This window comes from Vicugna pacos, chromosome 11 (genome assembly GCF_048564905.1).
Source record: "Vicugna pacos chromosome 11, VicPac4, whole genome shotgun sequence".
Classification (NCBI taxonomy): domain Eukaryota; kingdom Metazoa; phylum Chordata; class Mammalia; order Artiodactyla; family Camelidae; genus Vicugna; species Vicugna pacos.
Window position 1 is genome coordinate 50,734,112 of NC_132997.1, and position 23,373 is coordinate 50,757,484.

General features: G+C 52.9%; 1 protein-coding gene and 1 long non-coding RNA gene across 2 annotated transcripts in view; one reads left to right on the top strand and one right to left on the bottom strand.

Annotated features, from left to right (window-relative positions):
• CDH23 (cadherin related 23) overlaps positions 1 to 23,373 on the bottom strand; it is a 388,627-nt gene that overhangs the window by 257,766 nt on the left and 107,488 nt on the right. The window lies entirely within an intron of this gene.
• LOC140699794 (uncharacterized) lies at positions 10,879 to 14,732 on the top strand. Its single transcript, XR_012078033.1, has 3 exons — positions 10,879 to 11,133; positions 11,515 to 11,682; positions 14,569 to 14,732. It is a non-coding gene; the product is annotated as an uncharacterized lncRNA (long non-coding RNA).

Below are 23,373 nucleotides of genomic sequence, written 5' to 3' on the forward strand. Positions count from 1 at the left end.
CTGGCACGGGGGCCTGGGAGGAGAGGAATCAGAGCAAGTAATTGCTGCATGAAAATGACAGCACAGCGATTTATCCACCCCAAACCGGGCCTCAGCATACCAAGAGGCTGCCGGCAGCTCGGAATCAATACCACCCCAGAGGAGGGATTATTAGGGAGAAAAGGGGGTTTGAAAGATCCATAAGAGCCTGATGACTGTCTATTTCCAAGGGGACCATCAGCTGCATGAGAATTGTGTGTGGGAGGAGCAGAACTCTGGCTGCCCGCATGAGGGAGGGCTGGGTTTGGCTGTGGAGCCTGGACCCTATCCTTAACCTCAGGCTGACCACCAGCGGGAGGGCATAGGCATACTTGGGAGGAACCTGAGGCTCCAACAGCCAGGCGTTGAGGTGGAAACAGAGGGTACATGGAGGAGACCACCCATCCCAGGTGTGCACCTGGCCGAGGGACACTAGCAGAACACCCTGTTCCGGGCCCAGCAGCAGCCGGATCTGCTGTGTCATCCTGTGCAGACCTTCCTGTTGGGGCGTGCCGTCTTTCCCCCCAGGAGGCCCAAGGAAGGCACCTGGGAACTTGAGATGAGCACAGAGCTGGGCTACTGGGAATTCCTCGGCTGGGGCTCCAGGCAGCACACCTTGGAGGAGGTAGGAGGAGGCATGCCTTCCTGAAAGGGTCTCCTCTGGCCCATCTCAGGGCCTTCCTCTCCTTTCTCTGTTCAAAGAGGGCAGGGAAGGGTGAACAGAGATAATAAAGGCCCTCTACCCCCCATCTCTCAGAGGAATATTCAGGGATCCCCTTAGGGTACTAGAGACCATATCAAATCATCGCAACAGCATATGTGTGTTTGTGCAGATGGATCAGAGCAGTCCCCACTCCTCTGTCAATCCCTGGGGGCCTGCAGCCATGAGCCTGGGAGGTTGGGGCTGGCAGGACATTCTGTGACCAAGTCAAGTCACTGGCACACACGGGCACTGCCTGCAGAATCCCCATCCACTCTGTACCATGCACTGAATAATCCAGTCAAGCTGAATTTGCCAAGTGACGTGAGGGGAAGGGGAGGATCAGGAGATGCTCTCTGTTCCAGGGTCTGGGCTGATGAAGGGCTGGTTAAGGGGTCCCCAGTCCTGACTCAGGAAGGTCATGGACTGCTAGTCTGTGAGGGGCCTCAGCCCTTGCACCCATGGCTTTCGAGATGGGGAGACAAGAGGAGGATCACCGCACCTGATCACGTAGCATCTGAGATGACAGAATGGGTGCACCACAGTCCTAAGGAGCAGAAACTCCTGATGTATTTTGGGAGAGGGTGGGCCCCCTCCCCAGGACCCCAGGGGGTTCCAGTTAAAATAGTGGTCCCTAACTCCCCAAACACAATCCAGGCAGCAAAAAAAGGGTTGAAACCAATTTGCTCACTGGCAGTCCTGCCACCAGCAAGCACACCTGCCGTTCTACCATTTAACGGGAAGAAGGCAAACACAGGCAGCCCGTCCCCAAGTAGAGAGAACAGGGAAGGTGGGGGGTGCGGGTGGGCGGAGGTGAACAGCAGGGGGAGAAAGAGAGAAAGAAACAGAGAGAAAGAGAGATGGAGGGATAGACAGAGACCAAAGAGTCAGAGGAAGGGATAAACGGGGGAAAGAGGAGAAGAGACCGAAAGTGAGAGAGAGCAAGAGAGACAGACAGAGAGAGGAACGAGACACGAGGGGAAGGAAGGGAAGGAGAGAACCAGCCCAGCGGAGGGGACTTGAATATTCAAGTTCTTGAAGGAGAGAGGCTGGGTTTGTAGTGCAGCCCTCTGGAGACAGCGGGAACAAATTGGGTTTTGAAATGAGAGATAAAAGGAGCTGTTATATCTCCAGCTTTGCATCATTTAGTTCATCAGGCCTGACATGTGTCTAACAAACAAAGCCACAAGCAGAGAATGAAAGACATTGGAGAAAGAGAGGCAAAGGAACAGAGAGAGCATGGGAGAGTGGCCCTCCCCTGGCTCTGAGCACTGAGCAGGTGCTCCTGATTTTTATTCTGAGGAGTTGATTCCCTGCTTGAAGGAGACAGGAGCCGTGAAGCGACTGGCTGCAGGCAGGACAAGCACGAGGGAAGTCCGTCCTGGCCTGGGGAGCACCATCAGCTAAGGTGCTCACTCTGCCTTCCTGACTAGCGTGTCCTGGGAGGGACCAGGGGGTGTAGGGAGAACAGGTCCAGGCCTCTGCCCTCTCAAGGCCGCTGTCACCAGCTGAGAGGACAGAAATAGGGAATGATGAGGGGGTAGGGGACACGGGGTCAGTAGAGCCTCCCTACCACTCTTCTGGGGGCTCATGTCTGGACTTGCGGGGTGGGCACTGGAAACTCACTAGGTTCCCAGGAGACAGGCAGAAACAGTCTCATAGGGTGGACATCAAGTGAGGGCAGTAGTTACAGAGCCCAGGGCTCTTGCCATCTGACTCCTACACTGTCTCCTGATTTCTGACCCTTTCCCTTTACTGTGTGAACTCAGCAAATCACCGCTTCCAGCCTCGGTTTCCTTGTCTGTACTTATAGAGATAAGAACTCCTGCCCAGCCAATCTCACGAGGATTCAATGAGGGTTTCTTAGAACAGGGCATGCAAAAGTGCATGGTACACTTTCAGAACCCAAGAGTGCTCATTTGAAGAACGGAAAATACACACAGTTATGATTGATTGTGAACTCTCGGGAGTTTATCGCACGCTGTATCCACCAAGCAGGCAGTTCTTGTAGCTGCCTATCATTTGCCAGAATATATTCACCTCAGCATCAGACTTGATGCACTTGCCTTCTATTCTGTTTTGCTAAATCAGATTACTCTGAGGAACAGGAAAAAAATGTTGAACATGACAGGATAGCAGAAAGAGAAATGGTTTTCGGGGTGGGCAAAGGCTCTGTCAGTCATGTGCCCCCAAACAAGTCTCTTTCCTGGGCCTCAGTTTCCCCAAATGTCAAGTGAGGGGTAGGCCAGATAGGCCCCGGAATTCCAGAAGGAGCCAGGAAAACAGCTAGGCACCAGACTGACACAGTCCCTCACTGTCACGGTTGCCTGAGGGACCTGGTAGCAGGTTATTAATACGTGCTGAGGGTGTGGGAAGTTCATGGCTTCGGAGTAACCCTCAGTGTATCTGAAAATTAACTCACCCCTTTCTCAGTTGCTCCTCCCTGGGCAACAAGACCACTGGAGACCTCGTGGGGTGGTGCTGGCAGGAAGAATACAGACTTGTTTCTCTTCTCCCTTGCCGCTTAGAGAGTATCAGCCCTGACTTTCGGCCTCAGTCACTCCTATCTGCAAAAAGGACGCAGTGATAGGGACAATGCTGACTGCTGGATCATATTCAAGAGAGCTGTGGGAAAAATCAACCAACCTGCTTATTGGTTACCTACAGCTGCCCCTGAACCACACGGGTTTGAACTATGCAGGTCAACTTACATGCAGATTTTTTTCAATAGTAAATGCTACAGAACTACATGATCTGAGGTTGGAGGAATCCACGAGCACGCTATAAGTTATACTCCGAATTTTGACTGTAGGGAGAGTCGGCACCCCTGCCTTGTTCAAGGGTCAACTGTACTTCTCGGAAGGGGAGGTGGGAAAACCACAGGTCTGCATCCCAGCTCTGCCAAGTGTATTTGAGTAGTTGATCTGTTCTCCAAGTCTCAGTCTCCTCATTTGTGAAATAAGATAATAACACCGTCATCTCAAAAGAGTCAGAAGGAGGAAATGAAGTGATGTTTGAAATCAATCAACACAGCGCTGGCCCACAATAAGGACTCCTTATATGGTCTCTGACACTGTCAGTTTGGGGCCCTGGGATGAAACCTGATCAGTGGCTGCAACCCCAGTCAACTGGATCTTTTGTCGGGGGTGAGCTGGGGGAGACCGAAAGCCAGATTGATGGGAGGGGCAGGAAGCAGAGGCAAGCCAGGAGAGGTAAGCACAGAGTTCATCCATTATTGGGTTCCTGGGGGCATGCAAAATAAGAAGGGATGGGATGTGAAATTATCTTGATAATATTCAGTTTTTAAGGAAATATAAAAAGCCACTATGAAGAGGCAAAGCTATTATTGGCTGCATTGTCCTTGGCATCACGACATCAGAGAAAAACCCTTCAGATTAATGTGCTTTTGTGAATCTTGATTTCTTTTAGGGGGAGGGAGAGTGTCAGTGACATTCTGCTAGCTAACGAAAATGTAAATGGGATGACTTCTTCTCCCCCTGCATCCTCTGTCAGGCCCCTGACGGATACTCTCTGCTGTGTTTATTACTACTAATGACTTTCTCGTTATGATTTGGCTCTGAAACATAACCAATGGTTCTGGAGCAATCCCATTATTTCCCCACATTATTCAATTACAGACCCAAGCTGCTCTTCTGCCTGGGGGGTTGGGGTTGCCTCTTGCTCTCACGCCCAGGCCCTCAGCTGTGGCCCCGTGGAAGCCGGGAAGATGGGGATGGAGGGTGGCAGCTATTAGGTGGTCTACACTGGCTCCGGCGGCAGTTCTGTCAAATGCATGGTGTCAGAGGAACACGGAACCTTCAAGAGCAGCCTTGAAAATAAATATCCAAAGAGTCCTGACTCTTCTCTCACTTTATAGGCCAGACTATCCTCCTTCCAGGACACCAGGGGCCTCCTGGGGCATGAGGAGTGTGGCTGAGATGCTCACCCTTTGGTGTTGGATGGTCTCCCCAACCCTCTAGTCACACTATTGAGCTCCACCACCTCAGACACATCGACTCCCAGCCTCTTTTCCTTATGGTGACATTCCCTCCTGAAGACTTTCCTCCTGTCACATCACACACCCCAGCTGGCCCCACTGACGCCTCTTGGGTCTGGATGGAACAGGACTATGGATTCATGATGGGTGGTGGACTTCCACGACCCACCGTCTTCCACTCTGCCCTGCCCACAAGACTCGAGCTGCAATCCAAATTATGCAGCCCTGCCCACTCAGTTCCTGTTCCACCACAATCTTCCTCCCACGCTCACCGTGTCATGCCATCACTCCAAAACCTTTGGAGGCTCACTGTTTACACTGTATGGAAAGCAAATGCTCTGCGTGCCTTTCAAAGCCCTCCAGTCTGTTTCTTTCCACTAGTTCCAGCCCACCCCTCCATCTTCCCAGAATGTCTTCTGTGACTCAGTCAACCAGCCCCCTCCTCACTAGCCCCAATCAAACCACACTGTCTCCACCTTTGCTCCTCTGCCCACTTCCTAGAATGTGCCCTCTTCATCACTCCGTGTTCACAGAACCTCAAGTCCTCCTTCCACGGTGGCCCTTCTGCCCCGACAGCCCTCAAAGATCTCCCCACTCTCTGTCTCCCCATCAGTGCCCACAGCCTGCAGCCCACAGAATAACCCTTCCCCTCAGGTCCCCTGTCCCCATGAACTCCTTCTGTTTTAGGTTCTCCATCCTGTGATGGGAATGTGGGCTGCCTGAGGGCAGGGACCACACCAAGGCCAAGGAACTTGCCCTTCTGCTGGCCCTCTGACACCCAGCCCGGGTGGAGCCCAGGGCAGCCAATCCCTTGACACGCAGACTGGGAACTTCAGCTGAGAGAATGTGGCCTTTCCTTGGCAATTCCCCTGACTTGGGTTGACAATGTCTGTTTCAGTTACAGGCACCTTCCAAGGTGTCCAAACTCATGCCACATGCACAGAGTTGCCTGGTCAGCACTTCTGAGTGACAACAGAGTGGAGATGTGATGCCACTCTCCTGACATATGTCATCACATCTTTAGGGCACAAGAGTTAGGGTGGCCCCTAGCCCTGCCCTGGACTGATTAACCAAGCCCCTGCCTTGGATGGTCACATCAGGGGTCAGTCTCCTCCAGCTAACCAGTCTCAAGCCGAATGCTACTGGGTGTGGGGAGCAGTCAAAACCCTGCTACTAGGCAGATACAGGTCAAATCCTACCCTACACAGCTCCACAGCATCAAAGCTCATTATGATGGGTGTTTACTCATCAATAAAACTGTCATCCTGTTTCTTAAGACCCACTGAATGGCCTCAGCCTGTGGCAGTTTTCCAGGGCTACTAGGATGTAAAGCAAACCCTTCTATGATGCTACAAACCCCAACATGTTTGCGAATCAGGGGTAACTTGAAAAATGAGCAGACTCATGGTGCCTGTGGTTACGAAGACCCCTTGCTCCCCCAGAACAAGCCCCAGGAGGAAGGTGGGGCCTGGGCCCTGTGTGCAGGGATCAGAGCTCACTCCTCTCCCAGCAGAAAGCGACGATCTGATCAGGAATGCAAAGTGGGGATGAAGGAAGACACGGGCCATAATTTACACAATGTCTTTGGGCTTAACCAGAGGTTATAAGCACCAGCCACCCCGCCCCCAGCCAGTCTGCCCTTCCTTCAGTTCTATTGCTGTCTTTCTCCTGCTCCATAAACCACCATCTCCAAGCCATAAAAAGTGCAATGAGCAGTCTGGATGGAAGAGATTGGGCATGGAGCAGGCAAGGCAGCCATGCTTCCCTGAAGAGCCTCGGAGGACGTAGGCTGGCAGCAGAGTGAGCCCGCCCCGAGGGGCCCTCTCCTGGCTGCCCATGCAGGGAGGGGACAAAGGCATCAGGCCAGGAACTACTGGCTTTCTCAGCTAAAAAAGACCTCTTCTCCTGCCTGTCCAAGCTGGTGGGGGACCTCGAGGATCCTGGAGTTTAGAGCAAAAGCGAATCCTATAAGGCCCCAAGCCTCACTCCTTGGCCCCAAGCATAGTAGCCTGTGGCAGTGTCTGTACTTGCCCTACCCTTGGGGTCCAGTGTAGGTGGCAATCACCCTCAGAAAAGAGCCAATGGACACGGAAGTCAGGACAGGGGAAAGACCCTCCAAAGGCCCCTGGAAAATGAGCCCCACATTTCAGGTAACCTGGCCTGACCATCCAATGAGTTTAACTACTGGTTTTAATGTGGATGGTGGTGGTGGTGGCAAGATTTGGAGGGCAATGGAGATGGGTACACTTGTCAGGCTGGCAGGAGTGGGACTAGGGGATCCCAGAACAATGGGGAGTGATGCTGGGCAGACTGATGGGTCTTTAGTGGTTGGAAGGGGCAGCCAGTCCTTCCAGATAAGGAAGTAGCAGGAAAAACTGTGAAGAAATCAGGACAGATGTCCCTTGGTTGAGTTGAGGGGGCCTGTTCTGTGGGTTAGTTTGTGAGCCAGCATGACCCAGATTCAGCCTGAGATGATGGACACTCGCCCCCAAATCTTACGGATCTGGGGTGTGCTGGAGATGTGCCGACTACTCGGAAGGAACCAGTGGGATGTGGGGACAATCATATTTCTGGGTGGGGATGAGATCAGGCATTTGGAGTGAAGGGACGCATCAGCGCCTTGGGGGACAGCCTGACACACTTAGGAAAGGCATCGGAAAACATTGGGCTGTTTATCATGAAATCGGTAAAGAAAATAGAATGGTTAAAATTCAGAGCCTGGCTGGGAATGAGGTGGCAGGGGGACAGTGGGAGCCTTAAAGGAGATGCTTTCTGAAACCTCAGGAAAACGTAATGCAGGGAAATGAGAAGCGGGACAAGATGCCTTTTCTAAAACAGGGAGTTATAGATTTAAACAGATTGTGACGATAATGGGGTGGGGGCAGAGGATATTTGCACACCTCTCTCTGCCACCCCCATCCAACCTTTCTGCAGCAACCAGAGACCCTTTTCAAAATCTCAGCTACGACTGCATCCTTCCCTGGCCCCAAAGCCCTCCACATTCCTCCACTGCCTAAGAGGGGAAAAATCCAAATTATTGAATGGAGTATCTCAGGTCCTTTATGTTGTGGCTCTAATCAACCACAGCTTTTTATCTTATGTCCCCTGGGCCTGTTCCAGCAAGTCTTCTTGGTGCTCCCCAAGCACACCTGGCCCTTTCCAGCCTCCACACCTTCCCCACCCTCATGCGGACCTCCTGCCGGGCTGCCATTCCCTTCATTTCTGCCCACTCAGCAGGGAGCAAAGGCTGCCTCCCGCACCAAGTGCATTTCAGCCTCCACCCCAGTGGGTGTTGGCGTGGATTTCTGCGTGTCTCCCTCATTAGACTAGAGGCTCCTACAGGACAGGGCTGTGTGGCATTTGTGTGTCTTCCTTCTCCCAGGAGCCAAGTATTTGTTAGACTGATTACCCATAAAATTGGAGGCTAAATACTGGCTGGCAGAGCCTAACCCTGGGAGGTAGGCAAGGAGGTAGCCAGTGAGGAAGCGGAAGTCCAATAGGAAAGGACACCTGAAGTCTCCTGACCGGCAGCAGAGACAGAACTAGAATAAGGGGGTCCTTGCAGTTCTGGAGCTGAGCACGCTGCATCTCTGCCCATTCATTCATTTGCAAACTCCCAGACTGTCATCTCTGAGTCAGGCAGTACCAGAGATCCACACTCTACAGGTAGGAGATGTCAGAACATCAAGGGAGTGTCACACGCCACAGTACTGGCTACAGTGCTGGGCACTATAGACAGTCAAAAACACTTGCGTTGATCAAACTCAACACTATTCATCTGAAAGTGCCAGGGCTTCATGTCAGGAAAGCTCAAGGGTGGGGATTCTAAAGGCCAGGCTGTCTGGGTTTCAGTTTAGTCCAGCGTGTTCCAAGTGGAGGGCCCCCTGGCAGGGCTATACTCAGGGGCTGTGCCAGCTGTGGCCCCCCAGCCTCCAGATTCAGAAGGCTAAGGGTTAAGCCTCCTCAAGTTCCACCCCCTCCACCGTCCCTGTCCCTCAAGTTCCACCCCCTCCACCGTCCACCCTCAGTTCCCCTGAAGGAGGACCTGCCATTACCCTGATTGGACTCTCCAAGATAACCGTGGGGCCTCAGATCCCAGATGCTCTAGTGTGCTCTCTCCTTCTGCCGCAGCCGGGAGGCTGGCAGGAGAGCAGCCTTGGTGAGAGGCAGATGGGGCTGTAATGAACTGAAGACGTGTGACAGCTACAGAGGAACAAGTTCATCAATTAGAGCTTCCTGCCTGAGGACTTCTGGGAAGGGCTGTCATGGGGGAGGGCGGGAGCCGACTGGCTTCTCTCCACAAGGTCCTGAAGCCTCAATTACCCAGGCCCCTGGAGGGGTCTCAGCCCCAGCTCCCAAGAGGCTTCTTTTGCCTTTTGCTGTGAGTATCAGGGGCCTCAGAGGGATTCCCCCTTTCTGGAGGGGCTTGCTAGCAGTTTCACTGAGGACTTCCGTGTCTTCTGAACATGAGGGGAAAATATTCAGTCTAGTCTCAAACTCTTTAAATCCTTAGAAAATTGAACTTGGGAGTAGAATGTAAAAATTAACACTGCTGTTCCCTCCTCTGGCTCTGACCTGCACCCTCAGAGGCCAAGAGACGAGGAACGCCTTGGTCCGAAGGGGCTGTTGCTGAGGTGCCACACTAATGCTAAAGCAGACCAAGTACAGGAGTTTAAAAATGTCAGCACTTCCTGCCTGCACAGAAGTGCCAAATGTGGGTGTTGTCCATGGCTAGGAGGGTCAGAGCACTGACGGCCTTTGGAGGATCCCTGGTCCTCAGGTCCCTACCCCAGTCCAGCCTGGCTTTGCCCCTAGGGCTGAGCCATGCCCACATTCCCACGGACGGGGTCCTGGCCTATTTCCCAGGGAGGAGGGCTGAGGAGCACAGAGCAGGCACCTCTGGTGAGATGAGCATGGTCACTATTTGTGCAGGCGAAGACTACGATGACTAACTCAAGTGAATCTCAATTTCATACACTTTAAAACGAGGGGCAAATGGGCATCTTAGAATGGAAGAAATGGAGTATTTTTGGAGGTGTGTTAGTACCAGTGGAGTCTGGGAACCCCCAAGAAAGTGGCTGCAGAATCCTGATCAGGGGACATTGGGCTTATGACCTCCAGGGGCTCAGGGGTACTGACCATTTGCCCTGGCCAACAGCTAGAGGAGAGGAAGTTCTAGGGTCCATAGCTGGGGAAGAAGGGGTTACTCTGAGGCCCCTTTGTTCCTTACAAGCCCTTCCAAGCCGGTCACATGCTGGTGCTAATGGGCTGAGGCTGAGGCAGTGGGTTCAAACCCCTGGCAGCCTCCCCCCCACCCCGCTGTGGCTACATACACTATCAGAGGCTGACCCTAACTCCAGCCAGCAAACCTGGATCTATGCGGTGCAAGTGGAGGCCAGTATATTCTAGCTCAACATAGAAATACTTTTCTTACACTTTAGAGATGGCTGAACTTATCCTGGATGACCCTAGGGAGCTGAGAGCTCCCTGTCACAGGAAAGTGTTCAAAAAGAGGCACTTTGTTTGTCATGAATATTGTGGTGTCAGCTAGCAAGCTGTGTGACCTCTTGCAGTCACTTAACATCTCTGGGTCTCTGCTTCCTCATCTGCATATTGGGAAGAGTGAACACACCTTTCTCCAAGGTGGTCTAAGAATGAAATGATGCTGAGAAAGGGCTCAGCACAATTCCTGGCACACAGGATGTGTTTGGTAAACATTAACTGTGCAGATTACTCTATCCATTGGTGGGACAGAGAGGTGGAAAAAAATGAGCTTTCAGACTCCTCCCTCTTGTGATGGTCAAGGAGGGCTAGGAATGCAACCCTAATGGGGGTGTGAGATGAGAGCTGGTCAGGAAGGTAGGTGCTTGGGAAGGATGGAGAAAGAGAAGAGGTGACCTACCTGCAAGACCACCAGCGACCCTGCCTCCCACACCTGCCCACTGATGACACACCGACCAGGCAAGAAGAATGACAACGCCATCTACTGCAGTCCTGGGCACAGCAAATGCTGAGGGGTGGGGGGAGTCAGGGCTGAAGCAGAATCGGGGGAGGGGCTTCAGGTGGGTGGGGCATGCGAAATGGGCGTGGCAGCTTGCAGAGGCCTGTCCTGTGACCGTGGCTCAGCCCCACCCAGTCAGCAGGTGAGAAGAAAGCCTGTACAGTGGCATGGCGGTCCTGGGAGCTGGCCGGGAAGATCTGGGGAGGGCTGGGCCTCTCTCCCCTCACTGGGGCTGGCACACAGGCCCAGAAGTCCCTGAGGAGGGTTCACTAGATGCCAGTGGACTCCTGTGCAGGGGCAGCCTGGCCGAGAGAGATAAGCTGCAGCAACCCAGCACAAGCTCCGGCTCCTCCGAGCTGCGGGAGCACATATTAATGGGACCTATTCAACTCAGCCCGCATGGCAATTAATAACAGGGCAGGCAGAGAGACTGAGTTGTTTGTGTGTGTATGAGTGTGTGTGTGTGTCTGTGTGTGTATGTCTGTGTGTGTGTATGCTGGGGCGGGGCGTGTAGGCTGGGTTGGGGTGGGGCTAAGTATCTTTCCTCAAGGATAATCCCTCTGGCAGCAGACCTGGACCCCACCACTAGTTAGGAGAGAGGGGCTGTCCTCTCCTAACCCTTCCAACTGAACTCTGCGGGCAGGGAGGGAGCAGGAGGCAGGAAAGGACCTGTTTCTTAGGCTTCTGGGGCTCAGGAAGCCCAGAGTATTCTCCTCCCACCCAGGTGGGGCTGAAGTGACTGAAGGGAGAAACTGACTCTTGACATGTCAGCCTGATGCACTCTATTCTTCCTCTCAGACCTCCATACTCTGCAGGAGAAGCTGCAAGATTGGGCAGTGTGAGGGAGGAGCCACGAGGAGATGCAGAAGCAGGCACAGACTGACAGCTTGGAGTTTGGGGACAAGCCTGTACAGTGCCCATGTGCAAAATTAGAAAAAGATGTCTCCTCAGAGTGGACCCTGCCCTGTGAGTATACAGCTTGGTGAGCAAACCAGGCCACTGTGCCAAGAAAAACGCTTCATGAGCAGCATTGGGCTACTTGCTCAGTGCCCTACCTGCACAACCACAGAGGGCGGCACTGCTTAGAAACTGGCTATGGTCCAACAGGTATCTCCCCACACCTGGACCCTGTGCTGAGACTTTGGGTCACTCTTGCTTGGCCCTTGGCCTTGACTGCTTCCTAGAACTTTCCTCCTTAAAGTGAGGTGGGAGGACCAGCAGCGTCAGCAGTACCTGGGAGCTTGGTAGAAACAGTCTCAGGCCGCATCCCAGACCTACTGAATCAGGATCAGACCCCGATCAAGAACAAGATCTTCAGCTGATTCAAATGTGCCTTAAAATGGCTTAGAAACACTGGGGTTGTCCAAACACTGGCAGAGGTAGAGTGGAACATGGGGGCAGGCAGAAAGCAGAGAAAGAGACCCTCTACAGAGTAGGGGCAGGAGAAGGCAGAGCAATGAGGAAGGGCAGAGGATAGAGGCAAACATCTGTTCTGCTCATTCAGCCCAGTGCCCCGCCCCCCTCCTCAAGACCTGTCACTGGGTCCCCTCCACCTAGTCCCAGCACACTAAGGACCTTGGCTATCTGTTCCAAGTGGGTAGACGCCCAGCCTGGCAGCTCAGAGTCCCAGGGGAGCACATTTCAGGGCAGCCTGGGTCCCTGGGGTGGGGAACGAGGGTTCTGGGGGCCTGATTCTGCTCTATCCATCACCCCGCATCTCTGCACAGACCTTTCATCAGGATTCCCAGGCTGGAGTGCGCAAGCTCGCGCGCCTCAATCACTCCTATCGCACTGGTCGCAGGAAGAGAATAGCTTTCAGCTCAATTACCCTTCACATTCCAATATCATAACGCTCCGATGAGGCTTTTTAACCAAAAACAAAAAAGCCGTGTCTGCCTCAGGCCGGCTGCAAGGCCAGCCGTGCAGAAGGGACAGGCCTGTCCTCCTAACAGCCCTCAGGTGAGACTCTGGGAAGGGACCGATCCCGGGGCACCAGCTACACAGAGAGCGCACTGGGGTCCAGGGCCTCAGTTTGCCGACTCCTGCCCTGTCTCTGCTCATCAACTATTGGGACTGAATGACTCTAAGCCTTGGGGAGAGAACACCGAGGCTCACGTCCAGAGAGGCAGCAGGGAGTGACAGACGCCAAATGGTCTTCACTATCACAACACTTGCCCTGCTTTCTCCTTCTAAGGGCAGAAATGCCCCCTGACCCCTCTTAGTGCCATGACGCGATGGCCTAATTCAGCTGGGCCACCACCTGGGGAACTGGGGTCTTGGTCTACATGTCATTTCACACCCATTGGCTCATCTGCATCTTATAAAGTCGACAACTAGTTAGGGAGCTAGTTACAGCTAAGGGTATTCACCCCACTGCACAGATGGGTAAACTGAGGCCTGGAGAGATGGAAAGAGATGCCCAAAGACATAAGGAAGAATCTCAGCCTGTTGTTCCTTTAAGATCCGCTGCTGCCATAGCAGGTGGGGGGTGGGGGTGAGGTCTGCAGTCCAAAGAATCTAGGCAGAAACAAACATATCTCTACTCTCCTACATATGAAGTGACTGTCCCCATCTGAAAACTGTTCTCATGGGGAGGCAAAGCAAGTGTCTATACCGTGAATCCCACATGCTTGGTGAATTCCCAGTGAGCACACATGTTCCATCCAGGTTCCCATCCCATGTCACACCACGGAGGGCTCCAGAACAGTGCCCAGAAAAGAAGCTGGACCGCCCTCTCCCAATCAGCTGTGCTTTCCTCTGCCTGGCCAGCTCGGTGCTAATGGCCTTGATGGCAGTGTCCCCTCCCTGTGTCCTCCTGGCCTCCTGCTGGCTGTGGCCGATTTGCTCATGATTTACCGCTCTGGGGCACTGACCCGTGAGGGAGACACATGGGACAGAAGGAGGCAGGGCAGACGTCACGCCTGAGGTGTGTGCACGCGTGCGTGTCCTGGTGCAGGGGTGGGAAGGCGGCTCTCCAGGAACGCGCTGCCCAGCCGGGTTCTCTAGGACTGAGAGCCGGGTCTGGCATTCCCACCCTCGCTGTCCCATGCTTCCCACGGCACTGGGTACTGTGCGGGAGATAGGAGGATAAGGGGAGACCTCAAGAGGGATGCAAGGAGCCACAGCCTGCAAGTCCTGCCCTAAGGAGCCTAGCAGCCCCCCCCCACAATGGTCTGCCACCTGCTGGGTCCTCTGAGTATCCAGGGCACGTTCACTGGATGTGCAAGACACGAATGCCTCCATGCCCTGCCCCCACCCCACTGTCAACAGAGGCTCAGCACAGCGTGGGGGCCCTGGAGGTGTGCCGACTCAGTTCACATCCCAGCTCAGCAACTGACTTAATCTCTGAGCCTCAGGTTTCCCACCTTAAAAGTGGAGGTAATCCCAGTACCTGTCCCACAGCTGGGCTATAAAAAGTACCAAGTGAATGCAGGTACAGTCTCCATTATTACTGCTGTTGTTATTCAGTGCTTTCCTTATGCCCAGTACCCCCAGGCCAAAACCCAAGCCAGTTCCTCCCTCCCCAGCCCAGACTGAGAGCAGCGGTGGCAGGTGACCCAGGCTGCTGCAGGACGGAGTGGTGGAAGGGCAGGACAGAGCAGAGAGAGCCAATTTGCCAAGCTCATTTAGAGCTCATTTGTCCAATTCAGCTGCCTGGAGGGAGACGTGCTTGATATCCATTCATGTTACAAGGGGCTTGGGGGCCAGGACAGGGTGGGTGGGTGGCAGGGCCCAGGTTCCCTGCAGCACTAAAGCCAGGTTGGGTGAACTGCTCTCCTCTACCCATCAACAACCCAGAGAGAGCCAGGCTTTGGGTGGTGGCTTTTTGAGCTCTCTCATCCTGTTTTAAAGGTGCCACTGTGGATAAGCAGGGCCCAGCGGGGATCTCCTGGGGGCCAGGGACCATGTCCCAATCCCCTTGTGTCCTGAGGACCCAGCATGGACTTGGCATCCAGCAGGAATCCAGGAGACATTTGAAGAATGAGTGAATAAATGAACGAGGCACAAAGAACCAACACTTTTGCATCCCATTACTACTCTGAGAGTTAGACCTCTCTCTCTGGTCTCCAGGCTTATTGGTGCCAAGAGGTCAAGTTTTCCAGGAGGATTCTCCAGCACTCAGGCACCTGCTAAGCCTCCTCCCTGAAAAGGGGGGTGGGGGTGGTTCTTTCCTGGGGTCCCAGCAGCATGGTGGCCAGTTCTTAGATGTAGTACCTTTCAACACCACCCCAAACCCCTTCATCTACAAGCTTTCCCTCTCTCTACACCCACTGTATGGGCTCTTAGGCTCCCGCCTCACCCCTCCTGGTTTCTACAAGGCCCCTTCCCAGCCAGTGGCCCTCCCAGCTCTGGGCACCCCCGCCTCACAGCTGACCCTCATGGATCATCCCCAACAACCACCAGCCTCACACCTATGTCCAGACAACCCACCTTCGGGTACACGAATCCTCCTGCCTGAAGGACCCCAAGGAAGCAAGTAAACTAGAGTTTGGGGGTGCTGAAGAGGTGCACTGTAGCATGCATCCCCTACTGCTCTGCCTTCAAAGCACCAGTGTGTCAGTTTCCTAACACTGCTGTAACAAAGTCCCCCGAACTTAGTGGCTTAAAACAATACAAGTTCATCATCTTACAGTTCTTCAGGCCAGAAGTCCAAAATGGGTCTTCCTGGACTAAAAGCAAGGGGCAAACAGGCCTGTATTTCTTCTGAAGGCTCAGGGGAGAATCTGCTTCCATGCCTTTTCCAGTTTCTAGAGGCCACACTCATTCCTGGACTCATGGCCTCTTCTTCCATGTTCAGACCAGTAGCATAACACTTTCAGATCTCTCTCTCTGACCTCTGCTTCCATTGTCACATCCCCTTCTCTGACTCTCCTATCTCCGTTTTATAAGGACCCTTGTGGGACCACACAGATAATAAGCCAGATATCTCCCCACAAAGGCGCATAACTTAATCACATCAGCAAAGTTTCTTTTGCCACATAAGGTAACATAGTCCCAGGTTCCTGCCGTTAGGGTGTGGACATCTTTGGGGATACTCTTCTGCCTGCTATATCCCAGCCCCATTAGATGACACCCTTTCTTCCAATATTCCTGAGTGAGGCACCTTCATTTCCCACTGGCTGCCTGCATCTCTGATGAAGCCAGGCTCAACCCTTCTCCGAAGGCCTTGGTGGGGAACTTGCCAGCACTTCTGCGCTGCCTTAAGCATCCAGCCTTGGGAACAGAGCACACCAGGAACGGTTAATGGAAGTCAGGAGTTCATGGAAAGGGGAAGGGAACAGCCATGCAAAGACCCTGTGGCACGGTGCCCTCGGGGACGGGAAAGGAGGCAGAGGAGCTAGAGGCACAGGAAAACACAGAGTAAAGGGGAGGCGGAGAGGGGGCTGGGGCCAGACCCTGCCAGCCGGTGGGACTCTGGTCACCATTGTCAGAACACCACGGAGAAGTTTTAGCAACATCCCTTGCACATCACAGGGACATAGTACAGCTGAATGAATGGTTGGGTGGAAGAATGAATGAATGAGCTCCTCACCAGTGACCTGCCCAATCCCTCCCTTCTGCACAGCAACAGTTAACAGGATCTCTGAGGCTTGCTCACTTATTTATTTATTTCCCCACGGCTGCTGCCACCGACCCATGCAGCCCGAGCGTGGCTCCGTGGAAATGTCTGTAATCGCCAGCACACTTTAGGCATTACTTCCACACCATTTAGGGCTTTCCGCCCCAATAGCTGCTGGTGCATTTCCCTCCGTCTCCATCTTTTGGGCTGTGTTGGGTGGTTTTGTTGTTGTTGTTGTTTTTTAAGGTCTGAGGCCCCTGAGTTTGGGGGATCTGGTGGTTTGGGGGAGGTGAGAAGAAACAGTATTATTCTTCCCCCATTGCCCTGGCCCTGCCCCAGCACTGAACGGAAAAGCGAAGGGGGGAACCAACAGCAATCACTTCAAGCTGCTAAGAAGCCTTTGAAGATTTTTGTGTTCTCTTGTGCAGGCTTGAGATTAGGTTGCTGATAGGAGCTGCAGCTTAGTGGAAGGCTGAAGGGCCGGAAGGCAATAAAGGTCACTTTGGGAGAATCTCTCTCCTAACCAAACACTTCCCCCTTTCTCTTTCTCCAGACTCAAGGCAGGCCTCTCGGAAGCACCGCGAGTGGATACTCTGGGGGTAAAATACATTTGGACTCACTCTGGGGACAGTACAAAGAGGACAAAATCCAGGACTAGCTGTGTGGCCTTGGGCAAATCACTTACCCTCTCTGGGCCCGTTTCTCCAGCTATAATATGAAGACAATCATACCTTTCTTACCAACGTGAAGGACTTTTATGAGGATCGAAGAAGACCTCATAGAAAGGGCCCTCCTCCTTTTTTCCCTTTCCCTTCCTGTCAACCTGAGTTTCAGCCATTCCATTTAGTTCCCCGTGCAGCTTCCCGTCCCAGCACCCGGGCAGCTCCATCTCCACCTGCAGAGATAACCCCTGACCAGGGAGGGGCTACCCTGAGGTGAGGCCCACAGGGAATAATCCTTCCAGCCTTGCCGTGTGCAGGGTGTCGGCTGAGCCCTGTAATGCATCGTCTCATGTCACCTGCCTGGTGGCAACTCTGTGTCAGCACCACCCTCATTTAATCAGAGAAGGAAGTTTCCTGGAGCTTCACAGAAGTAAGTGGTGAGACCAAGATTCAAGCCACTAACCTAACCACTGTGCTTCTATCCATTGTGAGAAATGACTTCTGAGAAGCTGGCTGCCTATTCCCAGGGCCTTAGGTGATGATAAAAACCTAATAGAATGTATATAATAAAATGAAAATGGGCAAAAGTAATCCATGGGGTTAGAAGCCAGGATAGTGATTACTCTATGGAGGGAGGAGGAGGGACTGGAAAGGTCACAAGGGGGCTTCTAGGTGCCAGAGAGTTTCTGTTCCTTGATCCAGATGTGGTGACACAAATGTGTTCACTTTGTAATCAACTCATAAACGCATGAACACTTATGATTGTTCACTTTGTATATATGCTTAGGTAATACATAGACTCAAAGAAAGAGGAGATAACTCATGAAGTCTGGGGGCCCACTGGAGAAATACTCCAGGGATTAATCTGCCGCACTTGCATGAGGCTTTAGGTTCTGGGCCTCCTTGACTTCCACTATGAGGTGGACAGGCTGAGGACTAACACTCCCATTTAGCAGAGGGGCAAACTGAGCCCTGGAAGAGGGAAGTGACTTACCCAAGCCTCCCAGCTGCAGGTGGTCGGGCTCCCACCCTCTCTGGGTTAGAGCTTGCTCCACTCTAATTCACTGAGCATCACAGACAGGTGACAAGACAGGAGGGGCTGAGGAAGGCTCAGCACCCAGACCGGGGACTGGTTGGCCTCTTTTGCACATGGGGTGGGGGAGCCTGGGGCCACCCCAGGAAGGAAAGGCCAGGCCAAGGTCAGGAGGCAGAGGGTTGGACCAGGAGTGGGGTTTAGAAGCCAGGATGGATGGAGTGGGTGGAAGGAGCAATTCCAAGGGCAAGGACTAAGAGAAGCCTGTGCCTTCAAGTTCAGTGGAGACCAAGTAAAGGGCCTGGGTTGGATCTCAGCCAGCCACTTCCATAGGGAGTAACCTGGGCAAGTTTTCTGACTCCTCTAATACTTGACGTGCTTATCTGTAAATGGGGACGGAGAGGACCAGCCTCCTCCACTCCCCCACTGGATTATTCCAAGGAAGGAAGATTAGAGTTTGGCTACATGGTAGGAAGGAAGATGGTGCCGTAGGTTTGGCTGAGAGCATTTCGAGGGAGGGCACAGTATGAACAAAGGCAGGGTGGCCGGAAAGTAAGGATCCAGGACAGGAGGGTCAGAAAAGCTTGGAGATTAAAGCCTCACACAAACAGCATGAACTTCTACAATGCAGGGTGTGTGCTGGGGATGGTGGTCTGAGCTGGGCTCAGACTGGGAGATACCCAGAGGGGAGGGGTCAGTGGAAAAGGCCTCCAAGCCATTTTCCTCTCGAGGGGGCAAGGCTGGGAGAGGTGACCTGAGCCTGTGACCCTCCTGGACAAGGACGTGACCAGGCATTCAGCTCTTTGTGGCTGGCAATTCCCCACGCCAGGGAGGTGGGCTGGCTGACGGATGATGAAGACAGTGAGCGGGACAATTGCACTGCACCTAGTGATTACACCCTGGGTGAAATCTCTTGGCCGCATTGTCGCATTGGAGAGAAAAGTGGGCTTTTTTAATAGATGGACAGGAGGCTTCCACTTATGGTTATTACGAAGAGGAAGAGCCCAGCCCCTCCCAGCTTCCAGCCAGCCACAGAGTTGCAAAGTAATTAAAGGCTGCTAAAGAATCAGAGAAATTACAATAATTCCATCACTAGAGAGTTCTCTCTCTCTCTCTCTCTCTCTTGTTTTCTGGTAGAAAACAAGGTGGGTCAGGCAGACTGTGAACACATCAAAACAAGATTATTGTTGGGGAGCCTCAATGTTATGGGGGGGCTGCCGGACACGTCCCCAAGCTGTTTGGACAATATTTGAACTTGTTAGGGTAAGTAGAGGGGCTGAGACAAAATCCCAGAGCCCCCAAGAAGAGGAAAGACAGCAGTGGTCCACACTCTCACATGGGCCAAGAAGGCAGCCGGGCAGGCCGCTGCTCCTGGGGTGTGGGGCGACTGCGGGGTCCAGGAGGCAACAACCCCTCTGCTCCCAGCCCAGCTCTGGAATCTGCCGAGGAAAACAACACTGCACCTCCTGCCCAGGGATGTATAAGTCTCACCGGGGGTTCTGAAAACGGTCTCCTTGAGCATCTTCCCTGGTTAGGACAGGTCTTCAGTTGTTTGTCGTCGATTTACCAGGTGACCTTGGGCAAGCCCTTTTCCCTCTCTGGCTTTGCTGATCTCTACAGAATCTGTAGTGGAATGAAGTCACCACAATGGTCCCTCTGGGGCTGGTTTCAAGAAGCCCATCTGAAATGCTCTTGGCCTATTACTAGTTATTTGTAGGTGACTCTGTTTCCATTTTACCTTTGTCATGTCTTTGTTTCATGTTTTCCACAAATTTCCTATCTCCCACTGGACTATAAGTTTCTTGACCACTAACACCACCATATCAACTAATCAGTCCATAGCAACCAAGCCTACCTGCCCAGTTCCTTGGACTTTCAAGAAACGTTCTTGAAGTTCTCTGGGAACTTTTCATAACAACAGGAATGCCAAATAGCTATGCTGCAGGTGTGCTGCTTCATCTCCATGCTCTCACTGAACTTTTACAACAATCCCAAAGAATCCCTATTTTTATAGATGAAGAAACTGAGGTTCCAGGAGGCTAAACACCTTGCTCATGGCCTCTCGGTTTGGAGTTAGAGCCCCTGTGTTCCTGGTTCCATCACACTGTGTTGCAGTAAGAACCAGGATACCCAGTCACAGATGGGACTCAGGTTCTCAAGATGCAGTGAAGCCATGGCTGTCCCTGCCTACATGAGGGGCCTTCTTCGATCCTCTGTTTCCTAAACCTGTCCCCCACCCAGGGTTGAAGAAGACCTCACTGCCTGGAGCCCACTTCTCCAACCGGCTCCACCACAGCAGAGAGGAGAACTATAAAGAGAAAGGGAGATGAGAGACACCAGATGGACTCAGGCGTGGGAGGCCGACAGCCCAGCAATGCAGCAGGAACGTCTCCTAGCAGGCAGCTATCATCTCCTTCCATTTAGAGGTTCTTTGTCTAAAGGGCAGGGGGCACAATAAAAGGTGTCCCAGCACGTGCCAGAGAATCCCTAATGCATGCGAGCTGGGCTCCACACACGGTCCCCTGCTTCGTATTCATGGCAGAGGGTCCTGCAGTCATTGCAATAGAATTATATGGGCCCCCAAAGACTCCCAGCAAGAATCAGCGAGGAAGCTGACGTAATTGAGAATATTATTACCATTCAAACAAAATAATAATTTTAATTACATCTGGGCTCCTTCCGTCTCCTGCTCCTGCATGCTGAGGGTGGTGGAGGGAGGTGGCACAGGGGTCACGAGGGACCAGAGGTCCTGGGCTTCGCTACATGGGGTGGAGGAAGGAGCAAGGAGCTTTGGAGTATGTGGCTGGGTTGAGCTCCCTGGGCCCCGGTTTTGTGGGATTTCGCTTATTTCCTCCTGGGCACCTAAGACCAAGGAGGAGGTGGCAGAAAGAGGTTGAATCTTCCCTGCAGGCACGGGGAATAGTCTGGCATTTATCCATGTTGGGGAGTGGGGAGGGTCTTACTTCTCACCAACAATGTTGTATGTACATTTGGAGACCGAGTCTTGGAGGCTGCCTCTGGGGTCACAACCTGACTGCAGGTCACAAGGAAGGGACGTGACTAGGACCACGGCTGGGTTGGGACCACTGAGGATGGTCCTCACTCCAGACAGCGGGCAGTGGGCACTGAGTGAAGCTTCTCCACTAGACTCCTGCTGCCTGTGCAGGGGACTTGTGTGACAGCCCCCAGACCTGGATGGGGGAGCCTGTGCTCGAAACCCAGAGTTCCCGGCTCATCTCCCTCCATCCTGGCTGTTATCAGGGCAACTTTTGGCAAATCACAGCAGGCCATGGAAAAGCTGCAAAAAGACCCATGCAGAGAAACTGAAAAACGAGAGTGAGCAAGACTATGGCTCTACTCACAAGTATATCGGACTTCAGGAGTCTTGGAAAACTCAGTGACCTGGTCTTGGCCTCAGTTTCTCTCATCCTGAAAATAGGAAGAATTGTTCTCCCCTAACTTACAGAGTTGTCATAAGGACAAGTGAAAGATAGTGAAAATACTCAGCTGTAGAGAAGCTATTACTTAAATGAGTACGCACACACACACACCCCACCACACACACAGCTCTTTAAGACTGTGTAGAACAGGCAGCCCACGTGCCTGTCTTCATCACTACAAGTGCAGAGCTCGCTGTCCTTGCCGCTGTGGGCTATGGTACCCACCCCCGGGAAGAGAGGAGGAGTTCCAGGGATCCGTCACTGCGCTGACAGCAGGAGGAGACCAGAAAAGGGTGCTCACGAGGGACACAGAGACATGGCCTGGGGCTGCCGCCTGGCTAGAAGAAACTACTCTGATTCTGGCCAGCAGGATCCAGAGCCCCTGAAATGATTTATGGGTCTCCCTCTCCCAGATCAATAGGCGGGTGGTTATAGATGCAGAGGGGGCCGCGGGGCACTGTGGCCCCGAGGTATAAATTAATATGGCCTGTCAAGGGGCTGCCTCTCCTGGTGTGGGAGACGACACTCTCATGAGCAGAGCTGACACCTCGGGGGGACGGCAGGCACAAGCCAGTGGGAGCCCCCCTTACTCCCCACCTCTCACAGCAAACTGAGGATGTAGTTTATAAATCATTCAGTGTCTGATGGGCACGCCTTGGGGAGGGCAGCTGGGGGCACTGCTGTCAGGCTCAGTGGGTGCTAATAAGTTTGGCAAGTCCACCTCCACGTGCTGTAAGCCACTCCGGGCTCCCACAGGCCCACGGCACAGGGGCTGGCATGGCTGAGATTCAGGAATTGGCAGGCAACAGAGGGCACCAGTGAGCACTCACTACGAGTTCTGTGCATAAATGCTCCTACCGTCCTCCCAAACACCCAAGAGGTAGAGGAAGCAGCAGGGCTCTGTCCGTTTGTGAGGTTCACGTCCAAAGACCAGGCCCTGGGCTGCGTGCTGAGGACACACAGATGACTAAGCTCTGTCCCTGCTCTGTTTGGCAGGAGAGAGGGACATACAAACAACTACCAGGACCATGACCATTTCTTGGGCATTTACACTGGGCCCTATGCTAAACAGTTCCCCTACATGGTCCTATTTACTTAAATTCTCACAACAATTTTGCAAGGCAGGTAAAATTTTTTTCCATTTTGCAGATAGAATTGAAGCTACCTGCCAAAGGTCATATACCAGACCTGTCTCTGAATCCTGGCTCTATCCTTGCCCAGCTTTGGGCAAGTATGTAACCTCTCTACTTCCACGTCCACATCTGTACAATGGGAACAAGAGTGGTACCCCATGAGGCGGTGGTGAGGACCCAGTGAGCACTGAGTTGGGCACAGAGGAAGCTCTTGATAACAACAAAAACACTGAATTATTATCATCAAAGAAATGAATTATTCACTTTGTTTCATTGACAAGTGATCGCCAGGAGTACTCTTCTCCCTACCTTCCCATATCTAGTAAGGACGTACAAGGAGTGAGTAACTTTCGTCTTTCTTTATTAAGTGATATGTAGAGATGGTGTGACCTAGGGGCACCCAGGGCCAGGAGACCTGGGTTCTGGCTCTGACCCTGTCCCTGGCCAGCTTTGAGGCTCAGGCAAGGACTCTCAAATTCTCAGGCCCCTGACATTTTGTCCCAGCACAACCCCTCCCCACCTCCAGCCTCATTCCTACCTTACAGGTGGTCACCTAAAGCCAGGGGTAATAAAGATCTATGCAGGGCCTGTCCATCACAGACCAGGGCAGAGACCCAGGGGGCACACTTCCACCCTGGCTTTGTTTCTACAAGGTTAACAGTGGGCACTTGCAAGTTACGTACATCCCTACACACATTAACTGTCCCTGCTCAGCAGCATCTCTGGTCAGGGGTTAGAGTTCAGACCTCCCTCTTTGGGAAATTCCAACACATGAAAAGAAGCTAAAGGATCTCACAAAGTACTCAGAGATAACAGTATTCAGAGACAA